The following is a 6,073-nucleotide window of genomic DNA, read 5'->3' as shown; positions in this document are numbered from 1 at the left end:
CCAGTGTGGTTACAGCGGGGCTTCTTGGTTTTGTGGGACTTGAGGGCTGCAGGGAGCACAATTAGCAAAGCTTAGATGGGTCAGCAGGGGATGCTTAGAGGGACTGGGGGGCTGGGAGAGACTAGGGGGGCAGCATGTGCTGAGAGGTGTGGAGAGAGTCCTAAGGGGAGGTGGATAAAGATGTCACGCTTTGGACTTCCCTGGTGGTCCGGTGGGCTTCCCAGGGGGCTCAGTGGTAAAGAATCTGACACCAGGCTTCACCCTGAGGGTGCCACCAATGTGGTCAGGATGCGGTCCTGGGCTCTGGGGAGCTCACGACACAGTGGGGAAGACTGTCCCTCCTTGTCTAAGATCTTCTGTGCCTTTAATCTGACTTATTTGGGTGAATTTTGGTTTATTCCACCCACCCCACCTCACTTCTATTATAAAATTGATTCATGCTTATTTCAGAGGGTTGGTTTTTTTTGACTACTAAACCCATGGTCTCCAGAGTCGAGGAATGGGGCCCAGAGACGTGTCAGAGTCCTGGGAGGTGGGGAGGAGGAGGTGCCTGGGGGCCCTGGTGAACTCTGCCCAGGAGCCTCCTGCAAAGGGGCCTGTTGGTCTGGGGCTGGAGTTGCCAACCACTGGGTTGGGAAGATCCCCTGGAGAAGGCAAAGGCTACCCACTCCAATATTTTGGTCTGGAGAAGTCCATGGACTGTAGAGTCCATGGGGTTTCAAAGAGTCGGACATGACTGAGAGATTTTAAATGTAAAAAAATATAAATGGGGCAGGAGGCAGGGGAAGAGAAGAATTAGGCCCCAAGCAGTCTTACCAGCACAGCCAGCTGTGGACTGAGGTGGGCTGTCCCAGGAGGGAACCCCAGAGAACAGCCAGTTCAAGCCTTTAGTCCCAAATGACCTGACATCTGCTCTTTCCTTCCCAGAATGGAGTTTAGGCCTTTCAAGGGAACAACACCAAGGGACATCAAGGAATGAAAGAGGAAGCTATGCCCTGCCCCACCCCCCAAAATGGGGGCCAATGAGGAGCAACCAAAGGTAGAAGCTTCTAGAACGTTAAAATACAGAGATGGCCCTAAAGTTGACATGCATTAATGCTGCTGCTGCTGTTGCTAAGTCGCTTCAGTTGTGTCCGACTCTGTGCAACCCCATAGACGGGGGCCCACCAGGCTCCCCCGTCCCTGGGATTCTCCAGGCAAGAACACTGGAGTGGCATTAATGCTAGGTGCCTTTAAAAATCGTACCAAAAAAAAAAAATTTGTTGTACCACATCGACTCATATAATCCTCACAACAGACAGAGACTTCAAAGATGAAGCAGGTGAGGAAAAAGTTCAGGATGGTGAAGCACGTGATCTAGCAGTGGTGGGAATGAGATTGGAGCCTGCGCCATCCAGCTAGAGAGTTTGGCTTTTAAGTACCAGGTGTGGAGCCCAGCATAAGGAGAACAGTGAGCTCTGCCCGGAACCCCAGAGAGAAGGGGGGATGCACTCTGAACAAGGGGCTGTCACAGAAGAAAGAAATCACTGGGCCTAGATGGTAAATTCAACAGGCCTGTTTTCGGGAGAATGGGATTTTGCTTTCTACTTCATAGATTTATGTAGTGTTGGGACTTTATGATGTTTTAGTATTATTTTTATTGTGGTATAATATATATACAACACAAAATTTGCCATTTTAAGTGTACAATTTAAAGGCATTAATTACATTCACAATATTGTACAACCACCACCACTATCTCCAAAATTTCTTTGTGACCCAAACAGAAACCCTGTGTCCGTAAAGCAATTACCCATTACCACTCCTCCACTCCAGTTTCTGCTGATGGCTTCTCCTGTCTCTTAGACTTTGCCTATTCTAGGTAATCCATGTAAGTGAAATCATACAATAGTTTTACTTTTGTATCTGGCTTCTTCCACTTGGCATAACGTTCTCAGGGTACTCCTGTGTTGTACGGTATATATCAGCATTTCATTTCTTTTTTATTTTTATTTGGGGGATAATTGCTTTGCACTGTTGGTTTCTGCCATACAGCAATGTGGATCAGTCATAGGTACGCATATGTCTATCTCTCTTGAACCTCACTCTCACCCCCAGCCCATCCCACCCCTCTAGGTTGTCACAGAGCACCAAGTTGAACTTGCTGTGTTACAGCAACTTCCACTAGCTATCTAGAAACAAATATTAATAAATATTCGCCAGCGTTTCTCTAGAATCCAGTTTTGACCACCTGGTGAGACTGCAGCACTTATACACAGGCAAACTGTGTACTTAGAGTCCCCTGCAAGTATCATGGAAGGACGTTTTCTGGATTCTGGTGCAGCCTACATGAATATATCCCAGCAGTACCCCCAGACTTTTAGGACTGAAGCCCCCCCAGCTACCTCTGGCTCCTTGGGTGACCTAAAGATAATAGACTACTCTGTGCACATGGGTCAGTGCCCCAGAAAGGAGCAGCAGCCAGGACTGGTGTGGACCAGGCTGAGACATTTTAACCATACCCCTGCGTCCATTCCCAAAGCGCAAAGGTCAAAAGTACTCTGAGAACGTCCAAGGGGTCACATGCCACTGTCTGGTGGCTGGCATGGCTCTGATTGGTGAGAAAAGAGCACAACAGGGGAAAGGTGGGTGGGGCTCTCTCCTCTTGAAACCACAGGGCGTAGCTGCTGTTGAGGGCTGGCTGGGCTGGTCAAAAGCAGCTCCCACATAAGGACACATTGTCCTCCAGGCATCATCATAGGACATGCTGTGCTCTGGGAGGAGGGACACAGACAGTGACAGATTCTGCGGACAGAAACAACAAGCGTGGGGTTATCTGGGAACTTTTGTATCTGGGAGCCCAAGGGTGGGACCCTGGTTATCTTGCTGTGTAGTGACAAGCAGCTAATAATGGAGACCTCAGAGCTGCCCATGTCAGAGGCATGAGGACATGGACTGCTGGTTCTGAGATGGTTGCCTAGTGATACAGTGAGGAAAGGATTAAGACCTAGAAGAACAAAATCACAGGATGTTAAGATTGAAGGAATCCACCTCTCAGTCTAGTTCCTTTGACATCATCTATAACAAGTATCCTAACTCTACACTAACAGTCTCTTGAGGTTAGGCACCCCACTTGTTCATTTGTTATTGTGTCTACAGTGTGGTAGCCAGCCTCTGAGATTGATCCTCATCTCTGACACTCATAACCTCATGTGGTCCCTCTCATATTAAAGAGGGCTGACCAACGTGATCAACAGGTTATTGCGAAAGTCATGGTACGTAACTCCCAAATGTGGAGCATAAAGGCCACAGCAGCTTCCATCCTGCTTTCTCTTGGACTCTGAGGGGAGGCAGTCACCACGTTGTAATGTTGTGATGAGGGACATCATAGGAAGCCCCATGGAGGGTCCACATAGGAAGGTACTACCGCCCCTCCTCAACAGCCAGCACCGACTTGCCAGCTGTGTGGGTGAGCCTCCTTGGAAGAGATCCTCCAGCCTTGGTGGAGCCTTCAGATGACCACAGACCCAGACAACGTCCTGCCTGCAACTCATGACGCATCCTGAGTCAGAACCACACAGTCAAGCCACTGGCTTGCAGAAATCGTGAGACATCATAAGACACTAGATTTGGGGGTGATTTGCTTTGCAGCAATAGCTAATGAATACACAGTGCATACCCCAGTGCCTGGAACAAGGCCATCATGCAATCGTTGAGTGAATGAATGCTGCTTCGTAATTTTTTAATTTTTATTTATTTATGGCTGCGCTGAGTCTTTGTTGCTGCTAGTGGGCTTTCTCCAGTTGTGGTGAATGAAGGCTTCTTTTTGTTGCGTGCATGGGCTTCTCGTTGTGGTGGCTTCTCTTGTTACAGAGCATGGACTCTAGAGGGCTCAGTAGTTGCAGCTCATGGGGTCTAGAGTGTGCAATCAGTAGCTGTGGCTCATTGGCTTTGTTGCTCTGAGGCATATGGGATTTTCCTGGGCCAGGGATCCAACCTGTATCTTCTGCATTGGCAGGCAGACTCCCAACCATTGGACCACCAGGGAAGTCCCTGCTGCTTAGCACCAAACACCTCCACTGATAGCCAACTTACCACCTCGTGAAACAATTGATTCTATCTTTGGACAACTCTGTTCAAGACTACCAAAATTAAATTGGTTCTTCCTAAACACAGCTTTGTTCTAATTTTTACTCCTCTTTTGAGTTACAGAATGATTATAATTCCTTCAAACACATGTTCTGCCTACAGATTATCTATCCAGAGACTCCTTGCATGAAACATCAAACTTTGTAGACAAAATTGAGTCTGAGATCTGCCATAATCCACAGCTGCCTTGGGATGAAGAATCTTGGTTAGTTTCTGAGACAGCAGAGGTCTTGTCTGATTTTATATCTTGTCTTTATTTATAATCTGTCTTATACCTTGTCTTTATTTATATCTTGTCTGTTTATTATTCTTGTATAGTCAGTGCCCAGCACAATGACTTAGTTCAGTTCAGTTCAGTTCAGTTGCTCAGTCGTGTCTGACTCTTTGCAACCCCATGAATTGCAGCACACCAGGCCTCCCTGTCCATCACCAACTCCCGGAGTTCATTCAAACTCACATCCATCGAGTCAGTGATGCCATCCAGCCATCTCATCCTCTGTCGTCCCCTTCTCCTCCTGCCCCCAATCCCTCCCCAATTAGTAGGTGCTTAGTAAACACTTGTTGAATAAATGAATGAATTTAACAACTATTTGTTCGTGTTCAATTGTCCAGCATGTGTATGTTCATCTTTATCATGCTGAATTGTTTTCTAAGGTGATTATGCCACTTTTTTCCCTATCCTTTTAATAATAGGAACTTCTTGAACAAGGTCTTCTAATTTTCTTTTCTTTCATTTCTTCCATCTCTGCATGCTCTCCTTTCTGGGAGACAGCTTCACTCTTTATTCAGTTTTCCGTTTATGCAACTGTGTTTTTAATTTGCAAGAGTTACTTTTATTTTTCAATTCTGTGAATTTTTTATGGTATGTTCTTGTTTCATCAATGTAATATATTCTTTTAACTCTCTAATGATATGAATGGTATATTTAAAAATTCTTCTGCCTGTATAGTCTCCTTTTCCCCAAGTTCCTTTTTTTTAAACCTGTATTTATTTATTTATTTTTGGCTGTGCTGGGTCTTCATTGCTACATGCAGACTTTCTCTAGTTGCAGCAAACAGGGGCTATTCTCTAGTTGAGGTGCGGGCATTTCTCATTGCAATGGCTTCTGTTGTGGAGCCTGGGCTCCAGGGCTCAGGGGCTTCAGTAGTGGTGGAGCACAGGCTTAGGTGCCCCAAGCATCTGGAATCTTCCTGGACCAGGGATTAAACCTGTGTCTCCTACACGGGCAGGTGGATTCTTAACCACTGGACCACCAGGCAAGTCCCCTCAAGTTTCTTTTTTAACATCTGTTTGTTTTGGTCTCTATCTTTCATGTTAGGCTTGTTCCTCAAATGACTGGTAATTTTTGCTTGTCTGCTTACTGCAAAGTGGGGATTTAAAAGCTGATTTGGAGCTCCATGTACTATGAGCTTCTCTGTTGGGTGATCCACTGGAATGTTTAGTTGGGGGACCCCCCAATGTAAAAATATTTACGTATTTTCCTTTGAGCTGGTTTTGTTTTCCTAGGCAGTTTCCTCTTCTCTCCTGCCTGCAAAGTAAAGGCCTGGGTTCCAGTGTTCCTGTGGCCAAGTGGAAGGAGCAGGATAGGACTCAGCATTTACAGGGCACACTTTATATTTCTGGTACAATAACCTCTGTCCTCAACACTGCCTGGCATTCTCCTTCCACAAATATTCAGTCTTCCCCTTTTCAGAGGATAAAACTCCAGGCTTCTGCCAAGGTTAGAAAGAAATGCTAACTTTTCTTTTGAAGTAGTTTTAACCATTCTTCCATATTGTACATCAGTCTCTTCATTCATTCTATTTTTAGTGCTCCCTGGTGCCTCCATGTCAGGGCTGGTATGTACAGCTGGGCAAGCTGTGTACTGCACAATTCTGAGAGCACCTTTCCCACACTGTAGGCATAATGGAATTGTATATTTATTATGACAAACTTCTGGTAGATG

This window comes from Bos taurus, chromosome 15, assembly GCF_002263795.3.
Source record: "Bos taurus isolate L1 Dominette 01449 registration number 42190680 breed Hereford chromosome 15, ARS-UCD2.0, whole genome shotgun sequence".
Lineage (NCBI taxonomy): Eukaryota > Metazoa > Chordata > Mammalia > Artiodactyla > Bovidae > Bos > Bos taurus.
This window is presented reverse-complemented; position numbering follows the sequence as displayed.